The following is a 26,076-nucleotide window of genomic DNA, read 5'->3' on the forward strand; positions in this document are numbered from 1 at the left end:
TCACTTCCCAATGCTAAGGGCTTTGAAGTTCTTGAAAGGACAGTGACTTTCACTCTGAATAAGATGGGAACCACTATAGAGCTTTGACTCAATCAGTGGCATAATCTGACTTGGGTTCCAAAAGGATTACTCTGATTGCTATGGGGACAAGTAGAGAGGAAGGAGGACCATTAGGGGGGATGTTATTAGTTTCCTAGGACTATATAACAAATTACTAGGCAAAAACACTAGGTGGTTTAAAACAGAGAAATATGTTCTCTCACAGTTTTGGAAGCTAGAAGGTGACCATAGAATAGACTCCTTCTGGAGGCTCTAAGGAACAATCTATTTCTTCCCTTTCTTTAGCTTCTAGTGGTAGCCAGCAATCCTTGGTGTTCCTTGAATTGCAGACATATCATTCTAATCTCTGTCACCCTTTTCATATGGGCTTCCTTTCTATGTCTATGTCCATTTCTACTTTTTTTTTTCTCTTATAAGAGTATTTGTCATTGGATTTAAGGCCCACTCCAAGCCAAGAAAATTTCAAGGTCCTTAACTGAATTACACTGACAAAGACCCTTCCTCCAAATAAGATCACATGCTGAGATTCTGGGTAGACATGTATTTTGGAGGAGTCACTATTCAACCCAATGAAGGGAGTGTGAATGATTCAGACCAAGGGCATTAGAGTGATGTGGGGAAAAGTCAGATTCTAAGATTCTTGAAGGCAAAGAGTGGGGTGTATCTATTTTGTTTACTTTGTGTCCTCAGGCAATAGAACAATGCCTGGCACATATGAGGTGCTCCATAATTGTTGAAATGATCTGCATTATACCCTCTGCTCATCAGAAAGTAAGGACACCAAAAATAGTCCAGGGTCAGGAAACCCCCTTGCTTCACTGAGGTATTCCAGCCTAGCTCAGGTCCTTCCCCATGAAGCCCTCAGTGACTTTTCCTATTCCTTCTTTAACCTCTTTAACCCTGTCACTTCTCAAGTGAGTGCTTGTGGTGTCAGGTTCCCTGCAGGAGCCTTTTATCTCTTGTATTTTTATTAGTTATCAACCCTGCAGAGGGTTCAAAGAACATTTCCTACCTTTGCATTCAGCAAAACAAAAACTGTTAGCATCCTGTGGCTATAACCCCTCCACACATGGATTGAATAACTGTTGATTGCTTATCTGAACAATCCAGAACAACCTAAGAAATTAGAGATCTTTGAGCTTTCAAATTGCCCCTGTAGATAGATGAGGAGGGAGGTTTTGTCTACAGCTCATAGATACCTGGGTCTAATAATATGATTGTATTCATTATCTCTGCTGAAAGTCTTGTCTTTCTCATTTGTGACCTCTCTGAATTGAGGGAGAAGCCCATTCTACTCCTTAATTCCCATGTTTCTAGTCAGTATCATCATTCCTAGAGGTCCCTGTTAGGACAATGGTTCTCAGACTTGACTACACATAATTACTTGGGGGAATTTTTTTTAATAAATTTATTTTTTATTGGTGTTCAGTTTACCAACATACAGAATAACACCCAGTGCTCATCCCGTCAAGTGCCCCCCTCAGTGCCTGTCACCCATTCACCCCCTGCCCTCCTCCCCTTCCACCACCCCTAGTTCGTTTCCCAGAGTTAGGAGTCTTTATGTTCTGTCTCCCTTTCTGATATTTCCCACACATTTCTTCTCCCTTCCCTTATATTCCCTTTCACTATTATTTATATTACTTGGGGGAATTTTTAAAAATAGAAATGCCTGTGTCCCATCCTTAGAGATTTTTATTTAGTTCGTGGGGGTGTGGCTGGACACACATTTGTCAAATCTCCCCAATTAATTATAATATATACAGTGCAGTTTGAGAACTATTGTCTTGGATTCCTAGGTGGCTCAGTAGGTTGAGTGTCTGCCTTTGGCTCAGGTCATGATCCTTGGGTCCTGAAGCCTGTCATCAGACTCCCTACTCAGTGGGGAGTCTGCTTCTCCCTCTGCCCCCCTCCCATCCTGTTCATGCTCTCTCTCTCACTCACTTTCTGTCTCTCAAAAAAATAATAATAATAAAATATTTTAAAGAGAGAGAACCATTGTCTTTGTGGAATGTGTAGAACAGGCTTCAGTTGATACCAATTAATTATTTTGGAAGGGCCTATTGCCTGACTCTTTGTACTTTTTGTATGAAGAAAACAGCAAGCTAGAAATAATTCTACAGGGAACTCCCCAATGCCAAACCCACACATTGCTTTAGAGCCAGCTGTAGTCACATGCAAATCACAGCCAGGAATTATGAGAAAGAATTTGCCCAAAAGTGACCTTCCTCTAGCCAGCTCCCCCCCACACCCACTTGGAATTTTACTGTTCAAACACTCTTCTTCATTGCCAGTCTACAATAAGTGACTTGATCAGTTTCTAAGAGAGATAGCCAATGCAAGTCGCATCATAATATTTTTCACTTCATAAACATTGAAAGGCTAAGGCAGTCATTTTTAATTAATGTTTGTTTCTTAGGCCAAGGAATAGCTGGCTCCTCTGACTGTGATTGTTTCTATTTTTCCACACGTACATTCTATTCCTCACATAAATGCAGTGGCTTCCAGTAGGACACTAGGGACTTTGTTGTTTTAGCACATTTGACTTTGTCAGAAAGAGAAAAAGAGGGAGGAGAAGGTTTGATCTGAACCTACCTAAGGTATACTGAGAACCAGAAGCAGTGTGTGGAGGCTAACATAGTGATTTCATGGTTTCAAGTTTCCCAGGGACTATAAAACTATGTTAGCTGCTGCTTTCTAGTAATAATTCTAATTAGATACAGTTACACACAGATTAACTAACAAAAGTATACTTTAGTACTTTGTAAATTGTTTTGGAAATTTTTAATTATTCCAGAAATCATCTAGCATTGATTCCCAGTCTCTGTCTCCCCCACACCCTGTGACTCCCAGCAGCTCTGGTAGATGTGTGAAAGCTTTACAAGTCTCAGATTAGGACAGAGTATGATTTTTTAAGTTTTTAAAGAATTACTTTAGGAAATGTCCATGTTCCTCACCAACTCTAAAGGATCTGCGATGCAGGAAAGGATAGAAATTTCTCACAAGAATTCACATATGCTTCAGGAAAAAGTATAAATCCCTTTGTAGCTGAACATGAATTTGCTCCTTAGTTAGTTACAGATAGAGACCACACCAGGTGGAGTTGTCACACAAAGGAAACTTTATTTGCAGCAAATAAGGAGATGGCAGGAAATAATTTCCAAAGCCATGACTCCTACAGCAGGGGTGAGTGGGCTCCTTTTATTTAGAGCCAGGATGAATATTCAAAAACTGGAGCATTGTCATGATATGTAGAGGTGGACCTAGAGTCATGCTTGTGTCTTAAGGAAACATGCTTATGTGCACATTGTATGTAATGTTATGAGATGTGTGCTCTTCCTTGGGTGGATTTTAACATTATATCAAGGTAGAGGCAATTGTCAGACACTCCATGGTCTATAGGTGTAGATGTGGGTCCAGCTCAAACTAGTTTAGGCCATTGGAGCCTTTCCTGTTGTTTGCCTCTAAAAGACAAAGTTAACATTCCTGTGAAGGAGGATCAATGGGAGTCTTGCTGGTGACAGTTTTAACCCCATTACTCTTAAGAGATTTGGTTTCAATCCTGCAAAAACAACTCAAGAACAGGTGTTAAATTAATCTTTGCTCTCGAAACCGTACTGAAGTTTTACCATTGATTTATTGTCACGGATATGGTTAAGCTATTATTTCCTGCCCTGGTAGAGACTGTTTTTGTATTCCCTTTGTTCTGTTAAAAATCCTTAACTCCTGAGGATGTTGCATTTGTTTGTTCTAACACCTGCTGGAAGTTCTATAAGAAAAGTGCTCAAGCAAAACAGCAGGTGAGGAAGGCCTAAATCATGGGAAATAGCTGGGCGCCTAAAAAGACTTCTCTTGTGTCATGAAAGCTCTTATCTTTCTTTTTCTGGGGACTCCTCTTTCTGCTTGCACATTTATTTTCTGTTGTTGCTTATTTGTTCTGAAGCTATCATTTTACCAATGACTGAAGAAACACAAATGTTATTTTTCCAGTTAGTAGCAATCTAATCTATGTAAATTTTTTTATTCTCTCTCTCTGTGTGTCGGTAATTCTCTTCTGCAAAGCTTCTTCTCACCCCTTCCCAGTATGAGTACTCATCCTCATGGAATTGGGGTGGGGCCCTGGATTGTATGCTGGCTTTTCCTGATGGCTGCCACTGACCTTTGTGGGGACTCCTCCAAAGTTGGTATAAAAATTATTATAAACTAAAAACATCTGACTTAAATTAGTTGAAGAAAGAAATCTTATTTGAATGTCACTTTTCAGACTAAAGCAGAGTCTCCAGAAAATATAGCTGCCATCAATGCCCCTCTAAAGGAGTTACCTGTGAATTCAGCTGCCCTAATGACGAACTATTTTCATGAGCATTAAAAGGCTCGACTGAACCTTCCACATCTTCCCATTGTAACCCTAAAGTACCCCTCCCCTTTGCAAATTTGGTCTATAAACCTTTTATCTTTGGCTATAGAAAGAGTTACTCATTACTGAGCACTGTGACTGCTACCTTTTTTTTTAAAGATATTTATGTATGTTTGTAATGTATGTATGTAAGAAAGGGAGAACACAGAGAGTAAGGGGGAGAAGCAGATTCCCTGCTGAGCAGAAAGTCCAACGCAGAGTTCAATCTGAGGACACTGAGATCATGACCTGATTTTTCTGCTGCTTTATTATTAGTGTGTAGAAATGCAACAGGTTTCTGTACATTGAATTTGTACTATGTGACTTTACTGAATCATGTTTCAGTTTTTTGGTGGAGTCTTTCGGATTTTCTATATAGAGTAGTATGTCAACTGGAAAGAGTGAAAGTTTTACTTCCTCCGTGCCTGTATGGATGCTTTGTATTTCTTTTTGCTGTCTGAGTCCTGAGGCTAGGATGTTCAGCACTATTTTAAATAATAGTGGCAACAGTGGACATCCTTGTATTGTTCCTGACCATAAAGGAAAAGATCTCAGTTGTTCCGCATTGAAGATGAAATTAGATGTGGGGTTTTTTTGTACACGGCTTCTTTATATTCAGGTAAATTCCCTCTATTCCAACTTCTTTGACGGTTTTTTTTTTTTATTTTTTTTTTTTTTTATTTTTAAAGATTTTATTTATTTATTCATGATAGTCACACAGAGAGAGAGAGAGAGGCAGAGACATAGGCAGAGGGAGAAGCAGGCTCCATGCAGGGAGCCCGATGTGGGATTCGATCCCGGGTCTCCAGGATCGCGCCCTGGGCCAAAGGCAGGCGCCAAACCGCTGCGCCACCCAGGGATCCCTCTTTGACGGTTTTTACCATGAATGAATGTTGTACTCTGTCAAATGCTTTTTCTGTATCTAGGGAGAGGAACTTATGGTTCTTATCTTTTTATTAATGTGATGTATCACATTGATTGATTAGCAAATATTGAACCAAATTTGCAGCCGAGCAATAAATTCCACTTCATGGTGATGATTCTTTTAATGTACTGTTGGATTTGATTTGCTTTTGGGTTTGTTGAGAATTTTTGCATCCATGTTCAGCAGGGATATTGGCCAGTAATTCCCTTTTTTAGTAGTGTCTTTGTCTGGCTTGGGGATCAGGGTAATGCTGGACTCATAGAATGAATCTGGAGGTTTTTCTTCCATTTATATTTTTTGGAACAGTTTGAGAAGAATAGGTATTAACTTTTCTTTGAATGTTTGGTAGAATTCCTCTGTGAAGCCCTCTGGTCCTAGACTTCTGTTTGTTGGAAGATTTTTGATTATTGATTCAATCTCTTTGCTGGTTATGGGTCTCTTTAAATTTTTTTTAATTTTTTAAAGATTTATTTATTTATTTATTTATTTATTTATTTATTTATTTATTTATTTATGAGAGACAGAGATTGAGACAGAGAGAAAGAGGCAGAGACACAGGCAGAGAGAGAAGCAGGCTCCATACAGGGAGCCTGACGTGGGACTTGATCCTGGCGGGTCTCCAGGATCACACCCTGGACTGAAGTCGGCGCTAAACCGCTAAGCCACCCGGGCTGCCCTTTCTTTTAAAGATTTTATTTATTTATTCATGAGAGACACAAAGAGAGAGAGAGAGAGAGAGAATCTCCTCAAATTTTCTATTTCTTCCTATTTCACTTTTGGTAGTGTATATGTTTCTAGGAATTTGTCCATTTCTTCCAGATTGCTAGTTTGTTAGTATATATTTTTTCATAATATTCTCTTATAATTGTTTATATTTCTGTGGTGTTGGTTATTTTTTCTCTCATTTTTAAATTTTATTTATTTGAATCCTTTCTCTTTTCTCTTTGATAACTCTGTCTAGGGGTTATTAATTTTATTTATTTTTTCAAAGAACCAGGGCCATTGGTTCACTGATCTGTTCTATTGTGGGGTTTTTTGGTTTTTTGATTGTTTTTAGTTTCTGTATCACTTATTTCGGCTCCCATCATTATTACTTCTTCCCTTCTGCTGGCTGTAAGCTTTGTTTATTGTTCTTTTTCTAGCTCCTTTACGTGTAAGGTTAGGTTGTGTATTTGAGATTTTACTTGCTTCTTGAGGTAGGCCTATATGGCTATATACTTTCCTCATAGGACCACTTTTCCTACATCCCAAAGTTTTGGATCTTTGTTTTCATGTATTTTTTTTTTATTTGTTCTTTGATTTCCTTGCTGAGCCATTCATTCTTAGAAGCATGTATTCAACTTCCATGTATTTGTGGTCTTTCCAAATTTTTTCTTGTGGTTGACTTCTAATTTCATTTGTTTGTGTGTGTGGTCAGGAAAGAAGCATGATATCATCTCAGTGTTCTTATATTTGTTGATGCCTGATTTGTGACCTAATACATGATCTATTCTGGAGAATGTCCCATGTGCATTTGAAAAGAATGTGTATTCTGCTGTTTTAGAATAGAATGTTCTGAATATATCTATTAAGTCCATCTGTTCCAGGGCGTCATTCACAGCCATTGTTTCCTTATTTATTTTCTGTTCAGATGATCTGCCCATTGATGTAAGTGGGGTCATTAAATTCTCCTACCACTATTTTATTATTACCAATTAGATCCTTTATGTGTATTACTATTTTTAAAAAATATCTGGGTGCTCCCATACTGGGTGCATAAATATTTACAGTTGTTAGATCTCCTTAATGGATTGTGTCCTTTATTATGATATTACATCCTTTTTATCTATTCTTATAGACTTCATTTTAAGTTTTAGTTTGTGGGATGCCTGGGTGGCTCAGCGGTTGAGCATCTGGCTTTGGCTCAGGGCATGATCCTGGAGTCCTGGGATCAAGTCCCACATCGGGCTCCCTGCATGGAGCCTGCTTCCCCCTCTACCTATGTCTCTGCCTCTCTGTGTGTGTCTCTCTCATGAATAAATAAATAAAATAAAATAAAATAAATAAGTAAATTTTAGTTTGTCTGTTTTAAGTATCAGTACTCTGGCTTTCTTTGATATTCACTTGCGTGATAAATATTTGTTCATCCCCTTAGTTTCAATCTGCAGGTGTCTTAGGTCTAAAATGTCAACATATAGATGGGTCTTGTTTTTGTATCCATTGACACATGTCTTTTGTTGGAATGTTTAGTCCAGATACATTCAGAGTAATTATCGATAGATATATATATATTAATTTCCATTTTATCACTTGTTTTCTTGTTTCTGGAGATTTTTTCAGAACCTTTCTTGTCCTTGTCACTTTTGGTCTCTGCTTTGCACTCAAACAGTCCTCTTTACTATTTCTTGCAGGGGTGGTAACATTCACACCCCTTAAGTTTTTGTTTGTTTGGGAAACTTGTCTATCTGCTTCTATTCTGAATAATAAGCTTGCTGGATAGAGTATTTATGGCTGCAGATTTTTCCCATTCAGCACATTGAGTATATCATACCACACCTTTCTGTGCCAAGATTCTGTTGAGAAGTCTCCAGCTAGCCTTATGGATCTTTCCTTGTAAGTTAACAATTTTTCGGTTTTGCTTTTAAGATTTTTTTCTTTATCACTATATTTTGCCAATTTATTTACAAAATTTGGGTGTTGGCCTGTTTTTGTTGATATTGATGGGAGGTCTCTGTGCCTATTGCATCTGGATATGTTTCCTTCCCCAGCTTAGGGAGGTTTTCAGTTATGATTTCCTCAAATAAATTTTCTGCCCTCTTCTCTCTATCTTCTTCTTTGGGCCTCCTATCATATGAGTTTTATTATGTTTGATGGAATCACTCAGTTCCCTAAGTCTGTTCTTCATTGTATAATCTTCTGTCTCTTTTCTGTTCAACTTCATTCTTTTTCTTTTTTTTTTTTAATTACAGTTTTATTTAGTTAATATAGTGCAATATTGGTTTCTGGAGTAGAATTCACTTATCACTTACATATACCACTCAGTACTCATCACAACAAGTGTCCTCAATACCTTTCACCCATCTAGCTCATCCCCCCCTCACCCGCACATCCCTCCCTCAACCATCAGTTTGTTCTCTATCATTATGAGTATCTTATTGGTTTATTTCCTTCTCTCCTTCCCCTCCCCCCCTTTTGCCATGTGTTCATCAGTTTTCTTTTCTTTCTTTTTCTTTTTTTTTTTTTTTTTTTTACCTCTGAACCTTTTATTGGCCTCCTGCTCCTCAAAGGATACCCTGTTTTGCTGCCTCAACGCCTCAGAATTTTGGTGTTGTTGGTCTCAGACACCACTTTGCCGTCCATGATCTTGCTGGTGGTGGTCTTCTGGATGGTCTGCAAGGAGTTTCTCTTGTCCAGGGCGTCAGTAAGATTGAAGTCCTCCCAGTCTTCCAACAGGTGACGGTAGGTGGCAATCTCAGCCTCCAGCTTGACCCTTACATTCAGCAAGGCCTCATACTCCTGGGCCTGGCACTGCCCCTCTGCCCGGGTCTGGGACAGTTCTGACTCCAGGTGCAGCAGGACCCCGTTGAGCTGCTGCATCTGATCGTCTAGTGAGTCTCAACCTCCCTCAGGCTGTTCTCCAAGCTGGACTTCAGGTTTCTCATTGAGTCCAGATTGATCTCCAAGGACTGGGCAGTATGTCTTAGCTCCATGAGGTTCATCTCAGCTTCTCCTAACTCAGAGGTCTGTGTGGTGCTCTCCTCGATCTGCTGGGACCAGTACTTGTCCAGCTCCTCCCAGTTCTTCTGAGCCTGCTCTTCATACTGAGCCCGGATATCTGCCTGATCTTGCTGAGGTCCTGAGATTTGGGGGCATCCAACTCCACCGTCAACCCAGAGGTGGCGATTTGGTTTTATAGACCCTTTACTTCCTCCTCATGATTCTTCTTCATGAAGAGCAGCTCCTCCTTGAGAGCCTCGATCTCTGTCTCTAGCTGCAGCCGAGTGACATTGGTGTCATCAATGACCTTGCAGAGCCCATGGATGTCACTCTCCACAGACTGGCTCATAGCCAGCTCCATCTCATACTTGACTCGGAAGTCGTCAGCAGCGGGTCGGGGATTGTCAATCTGCAGAACGATGCGGGCATTGTCCATAGCACTTGCAAAGATCTGAGCCCTCAGGTGCTCGATGGTCTTGAAGTAATTCCCCCTGTCTCTGACCTGGGGTCCCTTCTCCTCCAAGTGTTCCCGGATTTTCATCTCCAGTCTCTGTTTATCAGCCTCCAGGCTCCTCACCCTCTCCAGGTAGGAGCCCAGGCGGTCATTCAGGTCTTGCATGGTCTCCTTCTCACCCTGGATGCCCCCTATGCCCGCCAGACCCCCGGCCAGCCCCACGGCTGGGCTCCCGGACCCCCAGCCACCTCGGAAGCTGGTGGAGCGGGATACAGAGATCCGGGAGCCCAGCCCCCCATGCCTGCATAGACGCTGGCTGCGCTGCTGCTGATGGGTCGGACCCGGTGGCTGGGCAACTGCACGGAGCCCAGTGACCGGTAGTTGGAAGAGAAGGTGGAGCAGGTGGTTAAGCTCATGCTGTTCGGAGAGCAAGAGGGTGACTCAGGAGGCTAGGACTCAGGCTCGGGCCAGGAACCTATTCATCTGTCTTCTTTCTTAAATGTTACATGTGAGTGATATCCTATAGTATTTGTCTTTCTCTGTCTTATTTCACTTAGCACAATACACTGTAGCTCCATCTATGTTACTGCAAATGGCAGGATTTCATTCTTTTTGATGGCTGAGTGATATTCCATTCCATAAACCTACCACTTTTTTATTTATTCATCAGTCAATGGACATTTGGGCTCTTTCAATACTTTGGCTATTGATAAAGCTGCTATAAGCATCAGGGTACATGTACTTCTTCGAATCCATATTTTTGTTTCCTTTGGGTAAATAGCTAGTAGTGCAATTGATGGATCACATAATAGTTCTATTTTTAACATTTTTAGGAACCTACATACTGTTTTCCAGAGTGGTCGCACCACTTCATATTCCTCTTTCTCCACATTATCACCAACACCTGTGGTTTCTTATATTTTTTATTTTAGCTGTTCCAACAGGTGTGAGATACTATCTTATCATGGATTTGTATTTCCATGATGATGTGTGATGGTGAGACTCTTTTCACGTGCCTGTTAGCTATCTGGAAGTCTTCTTTGGAAAAGTGTGTATTCATGTCTTCTACCCATTTCTTAACTGGATCATTTGTTTTTTGGGTGTTGAGTTTGATAAGTTCTTTATAGATTTTGTATACTAACCCTTTAGCCAATATGTTGTTTGCAAATATCTTCTCCCATTCTGTAGGTTGCCTTTTAGTTTTGTGGATTATTTCCTTTGGTGTGCAAAAGTTTTTTATCTTGATGAAGTCCTAATAGTTCATTTTTGCTTTTGCTTCCCTTGCCTCAGGTGGTGTGTCTAGTAAGAAGTTTCTATGGCCAAGATCAAAGAGTTTGCTGCCTGTGTTCTCCTCTAGGATTTTGATGGATTCCTGTCTCACATTCAGGTCTTTCATCTATTTTTAATTTATTTTTGTATATGGTGCAACAGAGTGGTCCAGTTTCATTCTTTTGCATGTTGCTGTCCAGTTTTCCTCACACCATTTGTTGAAGAGATCGTTCTTTTCCCCCCATTGGATATTCTTTCCTGCTTTGTTGAACACTAGTTGGCCATATGGTTGTGGGTGGAATTCTTGGTTCTTTAATCTGTTCCATTGATCTATTTGTCTATTTTTGTGCTAGTACCATACTGTCTTGATGATTACAGCTTTGGAATATAGCTTGAAATCCAGAATTGTGATGCTTCCAGTTTTATTTTTATTTTTCAAGATTGCTTTGGCCATGCAGGGTCTTTTGTGGTTCCATATAAATTTTAGTATTGTTTGTTCTAGCTCTGTGACAAATGCTGTTAGTATTTTGATAGGGATTGAATTAGATGCGTAGATTGCTTTGGGTAGTACAGGTATTTTGACAATATTTGTTCTTTCAATCCATGAGGATGGAATGTTTTTCCATTTCTTTATGTCCTCTTCAATTTCTTCCAAAAGTCTTCTATAGTTTTCAGAGTACAGATATTTTACCTCTTTAATTAAGTTTATTCTTTTGTATCTTACTGTTTTTGGTGCAGTTGCAAATGGGATCACTTCCTTGATTTCTTTTTCTGTTCTTTGTTTTTGGTGTATAGAAATGCAACAAATTTCTGCACATTTATTTTATAACTTGCAACTTTGCTGAATTCATGTATTAGTTCCAGCAATTTTTAATAAAGTTTTATTTATTTGAAAGAGAGAAAAAAAGAGAGCATTTAAGGAGAGGAGGAGGAGAAGAAAAGAGAGAGAAAATCTCAACGACACTCCCCACTGAGTGCAGATCCCAATATGGGGCTTGATCTCACAATCTTGAGATCAAGAGTCAGACAATCAACTAAGTCACACAAGTGACCCAGTTCTAATAATTTTTTGGTGGAATCTTTCAGGTTTTCTACATAGAGTATCATGTCATATGCAAATAGTGAAAGTTTGACTTCTTCCTTGCCTATTTGGATTCATTTTATTTATTGTTGTGGTCTAATTGCTGATGCTAAGTCTTCCAGTACTATGTTGTAATAGTAGTGGTGAGAGTGGACATCCCTGTCTTGTTCCTGACCATAGGGAAAAGGCTCTCAGTTTTTCCCCATTGAGGAGGATATTAGCTGTGGGTCTTTCACATATGGCTTTTATGATGATGAGATACATCTCACCTATCCTTACTTTGTTGAGGGTTTTTATCCAGAAAGCAGACTGTAGTTTGTACAACGCTTTTTCTGAATCTATTGACAGGATCTGTATGATTCTTATCCTTTTGAAAAGTTAATGCAGTAAATCACATTGATTGATTTGTAAATATTGAACCACCCCTGCAGTCCAGGAATAAATCCCACTTGATCATGGTGAATAATTCTTTTGATGAATTTGAGCAAATTCTTTCAATTTGCTAGTAAAGAATTTGAGCAAATTCTTTCAATTTGCTAGTATTTTGATCAGAACTTTTACATCCATGTTTATCAGGGATATTGGGCTGTAACTCTCCTTTTTAGTGAGTCTTTGGTTTGAAATGTAATGCTGGACTCGTAGAAAGAGTTTGTAAGTTTTCCTCCCATTTCTGTCTTCCTTTCTTCCTTCCTTTCTTCTTCTTCTTCTTCTTCTTCTTCTTCTTCTTCTTCTTCTTCTTCTTCTTTCTTCTTCTTCTTCTTCTTCTTCTTCTTCTTCTTCTTCTTCTTCATCTTCTTCTTCGGAACAATTTGAGAACACATATTCTTCTTTAATGTCTGTTCTTAAAATGTCTGTTAGAATTCCCCTGGGAAGCCATCTGGTCCAGGACTTTTGTTTGTTGGAAGATTTTGAATCACTGATGCAATTTCTTTGCTGCTTATGGATCTTCAAGTTTTCTATTTCTTCCTGTTTCAGTTTTAGTAGTTTGTAAGTTTGTAGGAATTTGTTCATTTTTCAGATTACCTAGCTTGTTGGCATATAATTTTTCATAGTATTCTCTAATTATTGTTTGCATTTTCCATCTCAGTTATAACATTTTTAATTTCAGTCTGACTGGATTTTAATTCTTTTATCTCTGCAGTAATCGATTCTCTAGTGGCTTCTATGCTTTTCTCAAGCCCAACTAGTATCCTTCAATTGTTGCTTTAAATTCTAGTTCAGACATCTTACTTATATCTGCATTGATTAAATCCCTGGCTGTCATTTCTTTTTGTTCTTTCTTTTTGGGCGAATTCCTCTGTCTTGACATTTTGGAGGGAAAAAATAAAAATAAAAAAAATTGAACAATTGAAAAAAAATTAAAAATAAAATAAGATAAAATAAAATACATAAAGGAAGATAGATCTAGTTGTGTTTTGGTCTACTTGTTATAAGAAGTATTTGAAAAAACATAGACCAAAAGAAAAGGGGTAAAGATAAAAATTTTAAAAGAGAATAAAATAAAAAGAAATTTAAAAATTGCTTTCTGTATCTAACAAAAATTACTCTTTCTGTACCTAAACAAACAAAAATGACAGATAAAAACAAAGATAAAAGCAAAATACAAAAAAAAAAAAAAGGAAGAAACAACAAACAAACAAGAAACAAAGAATGCTAGATCCTGTTTCTCCTAGAGTTGACGTTTTGCAGCACTCTATGATTAGTGGACTTGGTGTGGGTGAAGGATTTGGTGCTGGTCTTCTTGGGGAGGGTTCGCTGCTCTGATTCTCAGGTGGAATCACCCTGGAGGAGATGTACCTGCAGGGCGCTGGGGGTGAGGAGGAGGTGATGACAGTGGAGCTTGGTGTTCTGTCTCTGTTCTCCACTTGGTGGCACTGTTCAGCTCACTGATGTGGCTCAAGCTTCTGCGTATGGGGAGAAAATGTCTACCTCCTATTCACATCTCTCTGGAGTGGGAAATGCTCACCATCCCTCTTTAGTGAGCCCTCAGATGCACAATGATGATCCCTCCTGTATCCCTGGTATCCATGCCCTTATCCTGTCTGTGTCAGAACTGTCCACCTGCTGAATGAGGCAGCACCTCTGTGTTTGATTGAAGGTGTGTCTGTGTTTCAAAACCCCACACTTCAGAGACTCCCAAGTCACAAATCTACTCTGATCCTCTGCGGGAGGCTTTCTCTGCATTGTGGCTGGTCTTGATGTAGCAGAAGACAGTACCATGACCATGTGCGGTCTATGGTAAATGGCAACACACAGTCCGCATGAGGGTTTGTAGACCTGGGATGTTGTCTTTGCTCCTATCCCAATGGGTAGGGAGGCTCGATAGTGCCTGCAGAGACTTTTGCTTACAGAGAGGCCATATCATTCTTCCAAATGAACTCCAAGCAACTGCTTTTTCCCCTGTGTCCCTGGGAATCTTCAGGCTGCCTGCTGCTGTGGCTCAGCTCTGCTCTCCCACTGGAGCATCATTCAGCTCCCCAGACCCCAGCCTGTCTATGTCACAAACCTCCCATCTCAGAATCTGGGCTCTGCTGTTTATAGAAAACTGGCAGGATTGTAGCCCTCTCCTTTTCCCCCCATCAGTGGTTTTGAGCAATAGTTTTCTTGTGCAGTCCCTGGCATGTGTTTTTGCTGGGTTTTTTTCCCCCATGTTTTTTTCTCTCTCCTCCTTCTATTTCACTATTCCCTGTTTAGTCAAGGCTCTCTCCCCTGAGAAGCACCCACTCTTCTTTCCCCCATGGATCAACTCTCCAAGGTTCCCACCTCCTGTGGGACATTTTTCAGGTTTTTAGATGTGCACTTTGTTCTCTAAGACTTCTGATTGATTTCTTGAGTGCTTGGAATGATTTGATATTTATCTGGCTGTGTTCCAGTGAGGTAGCAGGGTTAGGATTACCCTATTCCTCCACCATCTTACCTTACTCTCCCAGTATTTTTCATTGTTTTGTCTTCTTGTTTCTCTGCTTCTTCCAGCCTGCTGCCTCAAGCTTGTTTCTAATCTTGTTTATTGCATTTTTCATCTCTGATTCTTTCATCTCCATGGTAAGGGTCTCCCTGATGCCTTCTTTTCTCAAGTCCATTGTGTATCCTTATGATTGTTGCTTTAAATTCTCCATCAGACATGTTATTTATCATCATTTCACTTAGCTCTCTGTGGCCTTTTCTTGTTCTTTCATTTGGGATAAATTCCTCCATCTTGGCATTTTGTCTGAGTATCTGCCTTCTTCTCTGTGTTAGAAAAGCCTGTTATGGGGATCCCTGGGTGGCGCAGCGGTTTAGCGCCTGCTTTTGGCCCAGGGCGCGATCCTGGAGACCCGGGATCGAATCCCACGTCGGGCTCCCGGTGCATGGAGCCTGCTTCTCCCTCTGCCTGTGTCTCTGCCTCTCTCTCTCTCTCTCTCTCTCTGTGACTATCATAAAAAAATAAAATTCCACTTTAAAAAAAAAAAAAAAAAAAAAGAAAAGCCTGTTATGTCTCCTGCTCCTGGAAGTAATGGCCTTATGAAAAAAAGGTCAAGTAGTGCCCAGCACCCAGTGCTTTGGGGAGTTGTCTCTGGTGTGTGCAGCAAGCACTCTGCTGTTGTGTTTTGACTGCTCTGTCCTTCAGGCCAGTTGCCTGCAGAGGCCCTGGTTGCCTGCAGTGGGCAGTATCTGGTCTTTGGCCTGAATGAGGTGAGCTTTAATGAGCTGTGCTCTGGTCGGCTTGTGAAATGAGATCTCATATTACTTCTGTGAGAACTGAGGCTCTGCAGAACTGATTGGGAGACAGGGTGTAAGCAAGGGTTTGTGCTGGTCTTCTGGGGGAGGGGCCCACCACACGGGGATTGGGGCATGCTTAACTGAGGATAGTCCAGCCAGAGCATGAGGCATCAGGCCCGGTGTAAGCAAGTTAGGCAGCCAGTGTTGGTGCTGCACTGCTTCCTCCAGGCATCTCTGTGTTTACGTTGAGGGGCAAGGGAGTACAATGGCACCAGCCAGCTCTTTTATCCCAGGAGAGGCATCTTTGTGAATGCTGCCTCTCAGGGACACACTCGAAGAAGAGTGAAAAATCTCCCCATTGTGTGCACCAGGTATTCTTCAAATCACTGTTTCTGCCACTGGGTCGTTTGCCTGTCTTCTCTCCAGGAACACAATAGTGTCCTCAAGTCTCTAACCCAGCAAAACCCACTGACCTTTAAAACCCCAGGCTTTAAACTCCATACATTGCAAGAATTCATGAAATTTAGCCCCTCTTATTTTCTAAGCCAATGGCTTTGGGGAAACATTTCCCTTGTATGTTCCCCCGTGTGCTTCTCTCTCTCATCTCTCTCCATGACCACAGCTCCCTCCCCTGTGTAGCATCTGTGTTCTGTTTCTCCCCTAAACCATGGTCTCTGCATTTCCTACCTTCTTTGATGTGACTCCATTTTTCTCTTTAGTTGTGCAGTTTGTTCTGTCAGTCCTCAGGTCAATTTCTGGGATATTTAGGACCATTTGATAGTTTTCTAGTTCTGTTTGTCTATTGAGACATGCCAAGGATCCTCGTACTCCAACACCATCTTACTTCTCTTAGGTAAAACTATAAACTATGTTTTTTTATTTTTAAAAAGATTTTATTTATTTATTCATAAGAGACAGAGAGAGAAAGAGAGAGAGAGAGAGAGTAGGAGAGAGAGGCAGAGGGAAAAGCAGGCTCCCCACAGGGAGCTCAATGCAGGACTCGATCCCAGGACCCCGGGATCACAACCTGAGCCAAAGGCAGACACTCAACCATTGAGCCACCCAGGCTTCCCTATAAACTTATTTGTTTTAATTAATCAAAAGACACCAAGAAGATGATGAAAGACATGTAAAAAACTACATAGTAAAAATGGAAAAATCAACAATAATGTGACAGAGTTCAAGGAAAAAGTAAAAATACAATAAAATTATTAAAGTAAACTAGAAGGAACACAAACTCTGTTCATTGAAAGGGCTTGGGTTTACATTGGTACTATGGTGGCCTCCAGTACGGCATACCATCCTGCTTTGTGTAGTTCCCACCTGCACTGACTCTGGGCTCCTTACCATGACCAGTTAATGAGACATGAACAGGTAATGTGCAAGCAGAGGTTTGACAAGTACTTTTACACTGAGGTCTATCTTCTTGTAATGCTAGGACTTGGGATATTCTTTGTTAGAATGTAGCAGCCATTCTGTGAGCAGCTCTACTTAGCCAAGTGGAGAAGTCATGCAGGGGAAAACTGAGACCTGACTGACAGCCCAAGCTGAGCTGCCAGATTGCAACACCAACTTGCTATCCACGTGAGTAATCTTCTAGCCTGATAAAGATGTTCCAGCTGACATCATGTCCCAGCTTACACTAATAGTCCACAGCAAGCTGGGCTCAAATTTCAGAATTGTGAGAAAACAAAAGATTATTGTTGCTTTAAAGTACTAGATTTGGGGAGAGTTTATTATGCTGCAATTAATAATACAAGCCAAGACATGTTGAAAACTCAGTAACAGTAAGCATGTCCTGGCACCTATATTGCTGTCTTAAAATACCATTTGCAACTAAAAGAAACCAAGGCTTCTTGGAGAAATAGCTGGTTCCAGGTCCAGAACATGAAATGTAAATAATACATGTAGGATGTCTTGATATACCAAAGAGCAAGGAATCTTCAAAGATTAATAGGGTCAGGGACGCCTGGGTGGCTGAGTGGTAGATGCGTTTGCCTTTGGCTCAGGGCGTGATCCTGGAGTCCCAGGATCGAGTCCCACATTGGGCTCCCTGCGTAGAGCCTGCTTCTCCCTCTGCCATGTCTCTGTCTCTCTCTCTTTCTCTGTGTCTCTCATGAATAAATAAATAAAATCTTAAAAAAAAAAAAGACTAATAGGGTCATGTCAAAAAGATAAGAAGCAATTTGAAGAACTTCCCACTGACCAAAGATGAAATAATTTGAGATTAGAAAGTGTATCTTGAAATACAAAAAAAATTTTTAAGTTCAAATGATACATTTAAAAATATAATCGGGGGATCCCTGGGTGGCTCAGCAGTTTGGTGCCTGCCTTCAGTCCAGGGCCTGATCCTAGAGACCCAGGATCAAGTCCGAGTCGGGCTCCCTGCATGGAGCCTGCTTCTCCCTCCTCCTGTGTCTCTGCCAATCTCTCTCTCTCTCTCTCTCTCATGAATAAATAAGTAAATAAATAAATTTTAAAAATATATATAATCAGTATCATTCTAGAATGATACGGAATTAATTTGTTATTTTGAAAACTATAAGTAAAGGGAAAGAATTCAGCCTAATTCCTATCTTTCATTCTACTGAATTGGTGATTCTACTGAATCACCAAATAATATATGAGAGAAATATTTCATGAGAATGAAATGATGGGGATTACAGTATCACCATTTATTTTACAACCCCCAACAAATTAATGAATTTTGATGATAATCATCAAAGGTTGATAATGTCACAAAAGGAGACACGAAAAGTGCCTTTTTTTTTTATTTATTTTTTATTGGTGTTCAATTTACTAACATACAGAATAACCCCCAGTGCCCGTCACCCATTCACTCCCACCCCCCGCCCTCCTCCCCTTCTACCACCCCTAGTTCCTTTCCCAGAGTTAGCAGTCTTTACGTTCTGTCTCCCTTTCTGATATTTCCCGCACATTTCTTCTCCCTTCCCTTATATTCCCTTTCACTATTATTTATATTCCCCAAATGAATGAGAACATATAATGTTTGTCCTTCTCCTACTGACTTACTTCACTCAGCATAATACCCTCCAGTTCCATCCACGTTGAAGCAAATGGTGGGTATTTGTCGTTTCTAATAGCTGAGTAATATTCCATTGTATACATAAACCACATCTTCTTTACCCATTCATCTTTCGTTGGACACCGAGGCTCCTTCCACAGTTTGGCTATCGTGGCCATTGCTGCTATAAACATCGGGGTGCAGGTGTCCCGGCGTTTCATTGCATTTGTATCTTTGGGGTAAATCCCCAACAGTGCAATTGCTGGGTCGTAGGGCAGGTCTATTTTTAACTCTTTGAGGAACCTCCACACAGTTTTCCAGAGTGGCTGCACCAGTTCACATTCCCTCCAACAGTGCAAGAGGGTTCCCTTTTCTCCGCATCCTCTCCAACATTTGTGGTTTCCTGCCTTGTTAATTTGCCCCATTCTCACTGGTGTGAGGTGGTATCTCATTGTGGTTTTGATTTGTATTTCCCTGATGGCAAGTGATGCAGAGCATTTTCTCATGTGCATGTTGGCCATGTCTATGTCTTCCTCTGTGAGATTTCTGTTCATGTCTTTTGCCCATTTCATGATGGGATTGTTTGTTTCTTTGCTGTTGAGTTTAATAAGTTCTTTAAAGATCTTGGAAACTAGCCCTTTATCTGATATGTCATTTGCAAATATCTTCTCCCATTCTGTAGGTTGTCTTTTAGTTTTGTTGATTGTATCCTTTGCTGTGCAAAAGCTTCTTATCTTGATGAAGTCCCAATAGTTCATTTTTGCTTTTGTTTCTTTTGCCTTCGTGGATGTATCTTGCAAGAAGTTACTATGGCCAAGATCAAAAAGGGTGTTGCCTGTGTTCTCCTCTAGGATTTTGATGGAATCTTGTCTCACATTTAGATCTTTCATCCATTTTGAGTTTATCTTTGTGTATGGTGAAAGAGAGTGGTCTAGTTTCATTCTTCTGCATGTGGATGTCCAATTTTCCCAGCACCATTTATTGAAGAGACTGTCTTTCTTCCAATGGATAGTCTTTCCTCCTTTATCGAATATTAGTTGACCATAAAGTTCAGGGTCCACTTCTGGGGTCTCTATTCTGTTCCATTGATCTATGTGTCTGTTTTTGTGCCAGTACCACACAGTCTTGATGACCACAGCTTTGTAGTACAACCTGAAATCTGGCATTGTGATGCTCCCAGCTATGGTTTTCTTTTTTAAAATTCCCCTGGCTATTCGGGGTCTTTTCTGATTCCACACAAATCTTAAAATAATTTGTTCTAACTCTCTGAAGAAAGTCCATGGTATTTTGATAGGGATTGCATTAAACGTGTATATTGCCCTGGGTAACATTGACATTTTCACAATATTAATTCTGCCAATCCATGAGCATGGAATATTTTTCCATCTCTTTGTGTCTTCCTCAATTTCTTTCAGAAGTGTTCTATAGTTTTGAGGGTATAGATCCTTTACATCTTTGGTTAGGTTTATTCCTAAGTATCTTATGCTTTTGGGTGCAATTGTAAATGGGATTGACTCCTTAATTTCTCTTTCTTCAGTCTCATTGTTAGTGTATAGAAATGCCACTGATTTCTGGGCATTGATTTTGTATCTTGCCACGCTACTGAATTGCTGTCACGCTACCGAATAAAAAGTGCCTTTTGATGAAAAGACACTATGGTCTTGCTAACAGGATCAAACCTGATTCTGATCAAGCCTCTGGCTTCAGTTGCCAATGTGCGAAAAATATAGAGGACCGAGGAACATACTGAGGAGTACCATGATCAAAATCTTGACCAAGAAAAACTTAATAGGCCAAATTGGGCCTGCTTTTCCAGAAGATTAAATTCAACGTTATATAAAATCAATAATATATATCCTGACCCTATAGAGTTTATCCCAAGAATGCGAGATTGGTTTAACATTAGAAAATCAACGTAATTCACCATTTTTACCAACTTAGAAAAAAATCTCAGTATACACAAAAAAGAAATTTCAGAAATTACAACATCTATTCCTGATGAAATTGTACAGCAAATTAGAAATAGAAGCTTAATATTAATCCAATAGGGGATCCCTGGGTGGCTCAGCGGTTTGGCGCCTGCCTTTGGCCCAGGGCGCAATCCTGGAGACCTGGGATCGAGTCCCACGTCAGGCTCCCGGCATGGAGTCTGCTTCTCCCTCTTCCTGTGTCTCTGCCTCTCTCTCTCTCTCTCTCTCTCTCTCTCTCTCTCTTTTTCTCTGTGTCTATCATAAATAAATAAATAAATCTTTAAAAAAATATTAATCCATTAAAAGGCATCTAAGAGAAACCTACTACATATCTAACAAGAGAAGCCTGAATATTTCCCTCCTAAGATAAGGAGCATGGCCAGGAGATTCATTCTCACCATTTCTATTCAATATTTTTCTAGAAGTCCTCACTAGGCAACAAGACAAGATAAAGAAATAATATCTTGGTTGGAAAGAAAAAAGTGACACTATCTATATTCACAGTTGATGTGATCTTCTATGTAGAATCTATAAAAACCCAAAACAGAATTCTGTGGAGTTTAAAAAAAAAAAAAAAGAGTAGATCCAATAAACAAATTTAGCAAAATCATCGGATTCAAGACCAATATGTAGAAATCAATTGTATTTCCATGTTTACAATGAACAGAGAAATTGAAAATTTTTTAAATGATTTATAATACTATGAAAATATGAAATAGGATAAATCTGACCAAAAACTGTGCAATACTTGTATATTGAAAACTACAAGGGTGCCTGGGTGGCTTAGTCAGTTAAGTTTCTGCCTTCAGCTCAGGTCATTATCTCAGGGGCCTGGAATCGAGCCCAGTGTCATGCTCCTTGCTCAGCTGGGAGTCTGCTTCTCCCTCTCCCTCTGCCCCTCCCCACTGTTCTCTCACTCTCTCTCTCTCTCGCTTTCTCAAATAAATAAAATCTTTTTAAAAAACTATAAAACAATGACAGAAATTTAAAAATCATTAAATAAATTAATACATATGCTGTGCTCATAGATCAGAATAGTAAACGTCACACGAATGTTAGTTCTATCCATAATTATCCACAGGGTCAAGGCAATTCCAATCAACATCCCAGCAGGAATTTTTTTTTTTTTTTTTTTAGAAACTAACAACTAACATTATCTAAGATTATAATTAACTAAATGTCTATCTCTCCATTAGACCTTCAGTCTCTGGAGAGGCAGGGATCTGTTTTATTCACCATTAAATCCCCAGTACCTAGCATAGCATAGACCTTGGCTCATACTAGGCATTCAAATACCTGTTAAATTAATGACAGTATATATAATTGAATGAATAAAACTTGATATACATTTCAAGCAGAAATGCAAGTAGCTGCTTCATGTTAACTAAACCTCAAGAAGTTTTGACAAAACCATTGTTTTCCTAGCCATGCTATTAATTTTTTAGCACTTAATAGTGTCTTCTTGCATATGAAAAAAAAATTAATAGCAGTCAGAATAGTATATAGTACTGCTAAGTCAAATAAGCAATTAAATCCTGTATTTTGGATTCTAGCTCTTTCTATGGTAAATTAACCTATGAATTAGCCAGCCTCATATTTACAAGCAGCTATTATAAACAGTAAGCACTGGTTATGATTTGCCCTCACTCCAGCTTCCTATGGACGACAAATGGAGAATCTATGGTGCCGTCCTGCCTTCATGAAAAGTACAACTGGCTCAAATTACTGTTGGAATCCACGCTTCTCTCACTCCATATTTTCTGGAGCTGACAAAGGCTAAGGCAGCTTTTTTGACAAGTCTTATGAAGTAGAAGGAGAAGAAACCTTAATGTGGGAAGAGGGGGCATGGCTGTCCTGGACTTTGAGATCTTTCATTTCCGGAGTACAAGTAACTGCAACAGATTCAAAGAAGTATCATAACCAAAGACAGCTTTAGGAATGGAAATGCCTCAGTCTTACCATGTTGTTTTGTAACGTGATTTCTTCCCTTTATAAAAACTTTCTTCAAAGGTCATTGTAACCAATATAAGGATAAACCACATAAGGAGAAGCATATTGTTATCTACTACAAGAATCAGATTTTCTAATAATAGTCCTGGTCCCTCTAAGGACAATTGGTAAAGTTACACATTTCTCTTCCATTATTCTGCTCTTAAGACATGACATTTCCCACCAGCCTCTGACCTACCTGTTCCCCTCCTGTGAGAGTCAGGGACAATTATTTCTCTAGTTTTCAAAAGCAACAATAATCTGTGCACATGCACACATCCTCATGATCATCATGCATTTTTATACTTTCCTGGTCTCTTGGGAGAAGGCATATATTTGAGTATGCACTGCAATTTGATGAACTCATTTTATTTTTTAAAGATTTTATTTATTTATTTATTTATTTATTTATTTATTTATTTATTTATTTAAGAGAGAGTGTATGTGAGCAGGGAGAGAGTCAGAGGAAAAGAGAGAGGGAGAGAAGCAGACTCCCTGCTGAGAATGGAGCCCAATGCAGGGCTCAATCCCACAACTTTGAGATCATGACCGGAGTCAAAATCAAGTCAGACGCTTAAGCAACTGACCCACCCAGATGCTCTGCTGAGCTCATTTTAAACAGTGTCTGTGTGTGTGTGTGTGTGTGTGTGCGAGTGACGCAGTATTGAATTATTTTAAACAAACTGTCCATATATGATTTCATTTTGGACAGTTATCCTGAAGGAATAGTTTTCCAATATCCTAGCAAATAATTTGTATTATTATTATTATTATTACTATTACTATTACTATTATTATTCAGTGACTAGGTGTATGCTATTATAAAAAACTGTACCTTGTGCTTAACCAGAAAGAACAATTGATATATTCATGAATTAGGATACTATTTAACCTCCTGTTACGAAGAATGATCATTTATTTTACCCAAAATACTGTGTTTTGATGAAGGTATAGTGAGATAATGAAAATATGATTGAATATTTGTGTTTAGTTCTCTTTCTTTTTTTACTTTATGAATAGACAGTATAGTAAAATAGCTCAATATATTAGAAGAGCACTCTATCTCTGCCGAATCCAATTCTTTATGGATTGGATTATGGGTAACCACATTTGCTAGTTTATTCTGTATCCTTCCACAGTTTCTTTATGCTTACAATTTTGTTTATACATCATCCTATAGGGATGTCACAGAAGAAGTAATTCACCCTATGCTTTATAATCTATGCTCCTTAATCAAAGCCAAAGGCTTAAGTTAAAATAATAAAGGATTATCCTTCATAAGAGAAGTGCAGTAATACATGTTATATGATATGATTTATTCCTTCCCTTCCCTTGTTCTTTTTATTAAATTTCAATTCCCATTAGTTAACATATGGTGTCCTATTGATTTCAGGTGTACAATACTTCAATTTAACACTTCCATACATCACCCTATGCTCATCACAGTAAGTCACTCCTTAACCCCCATCACCTATTTAACCTATCCCCACACCCACCTCTCCTCTGGTAACCATCAGATTGTTCCCTATAGTTAAGAATCTGTTTCTTCCTTCTCTCTCTCTCTCTCTCTCTCTCTCATTTTTACCCCTTTGCTAGTTTGTTTTGTTTCTTAAATTCCGCATATGAGTAAAATCATATTGTATTTGTCTTTTTCTGACTGACTTAATTTGCTTGACATAATGCACTGTAGCTCCACCCATGTCATTACAAGTGGCAAGATTTCATTCTCTTTGTTGGCTAATATTCCATTATGTGTATATACCACATCTTCTTATTCCATTCATCATTTGGGGTCTTCCCATAATTTGGCTATTGTTGATAATGCTGCTATAAACATTAGGGTGCATATGTCCCTCTAAATCTATATTTTTGCATCCTCTAGGTAAATACCTCATAGTGCAACTGCTGAGTCATAGGATAGTTCTACTTTTAATTTTTTGAGGAAATGTCAAATTGTTTTGCAGAGTGACTGCACTAGTTTGCGTTCTCACCAACATTGTAAGAGGATTCTTTCTCTGCATCCTCACCAGCACCTGTTATTTCCTGTGCTGTTAATTTTAGCCAATCTGACAGGTGTGGGGTGATATCTCATTGTAATTTTTTATTTCCCTGGTGATGAGTGATGTTTGGCATCTTTTTGTGTCTCTTCTCGCCTTCTGTATGTTATCTTTGGAAAAATGTCTAGTCATGTCTTCTGCCCATTTTTTAACTGGATTATTTGGTTTTTAGGTGTTGAGTTTGGTAAGTTCTTTATATACCTTGGATATTAATCTCATCAGATATGTCATTTGCAAATATCTTCTTTCATTCTGTAAGATGCCTTTTAGTTTTGTGGATTGTTTCTTTCACTGTGCAGTTTTTATCCTGATGTTTTCCCAATATTTCATTTTTGCTTTTGCTTCCCTTGTCTCAGGTGAGTTCTAGTAAGAAGTTGCTATTGTTGATGTCTGAGGTTGCTGCCTGTGTTCTCCTGTAGGATTTTGACAGTTTCCTGTCTCACATTTAGTGAATTTATTTTCGTGGATGGTATAAAAAAAGTGGTCCAATTTCATTCTTCTGCATGTTGCTGTCCAGTTTTCCCAAAACCATTTGTTGAACATACTTTTTTCCATTGGATATTCTTTCCTGCTTTGTTGAAGATCTGTTGACCATATAGTTGTGGGTCCATTTCTAGGTTTTCTATTCTGTTCCATTGATGTGTCCGTTTTTGTGCCAGTATCATACTGTCTTGATGACTGCAGCTTTGTAATATAGCTTGAAGTTCAGAAATGGGATGCTGCCAGCTTTGCCCTGCCTTTTCAAGATTTCTTTGGCTACTCAGGTTCTTTGGGGGTACTATACAAATTTTAGGATTGTTTATTTGAGCTCTGTGAAAAATGCTGATGATTTTTTATAGAAATTTGATTAGATGTGTAGATTGCTTTGGGTAGTATAGATGTTTTAACGATATTTGTTTTTCCAATCTATGAGCATGGAATATGTTTTCATTTCTTTGAATCTTCTTCACTTTCTTCCATAAGTGTTTTACAGTTTTCAGAGTACAGGTCTTTCATCTTTTGGTATCTTGGAATCAAGGTAATGCTGGCCTCATAAATGGAATCATTTGAGAAGAATAGGTATTTATTCTTTTTTTTTTTTTTTTTTAGTTAAAAAATTTGGTATTAACTGTTCTTTAAAGGTTTGGTAGAGGGATCCCTGGGTGGCGCAGTGGTTTGGCGCCTGCCGTTGGCCCAGGGCACGATCCTGGAGACCAGGGATCGAATCCCACATCGGGCTCCTGGTGGGTGCATGGAGCCTGCCTGCTTCTCCCTCTGCCTATGTCTCTGCCTCTCTCTCTCTCTCTGTGTGTGACTATCATAAAATTTAAAATAAAATAAATGTTTGGTAGAATTCTCTTGGGAAGTCATCTGGGCTGGGAGATTTTTGATTACTGATTCAATTTCTTTGCTAGTTGTTGATCTGTTCAAGTTTTTTATTTCCTCCTGTTTTTTTTCCATAGTTTATATTTCTAAGAA

General features: G+C 39.3%; 2 long non-coding RNA genes and 1 pseudogene across 2 annotated transcripts in view; 2 read left to right on the forward strand and 1 right to left on the reverse strand.

The window, feature by feature from the left end:
* The window catches only part of LOC144296095 (uncharacterized), a 218,729-nt gene that overhangs the window by 74,462 nt on the left and 118,191 nt on the right, over positions 1 to 26,076 (forward strand). The gene's annotated exons all lie outside the window — the stretch shown is intronic.
* LOC144296526 (uncharacterized) overlaps positions 7,900 to 26,076 on the forward strand; it is a 35,148-nt gene continuing 16,971 nt past the window's right edge. Inside the window, exons 1-2 of the long non-coding RNA XR_013363624.1 lie at positions 7,900 to 7,970; positions 10,819 to 10,915. This is a non-coding gene — a long non-coding RNA (uncharacterized LOC144296526). The remainder of the gene's footprint in view (positions 7,971 to 10,818; positions 10,916 to 26,076) is intronic.
* On the reverse strand, positions 8,596 to 9,944 carry LOC144296525 (keratin, type I cytoskeletal 18 pseudogene; annotated as a pseudogene).

Source organism: Canis aureus, chromosome 24 (genome assembly GCF_053574225.1).
Source record: "Canis aureus isolate CA01 chromosome 24, VMU_Caureus_v.1.0, whole genome shotgun sequence".
NCBI lineage: Eukaryota > Metazoa > Chordata > Mammalia > Carnivora > Canidae > Canis > Canis aureus.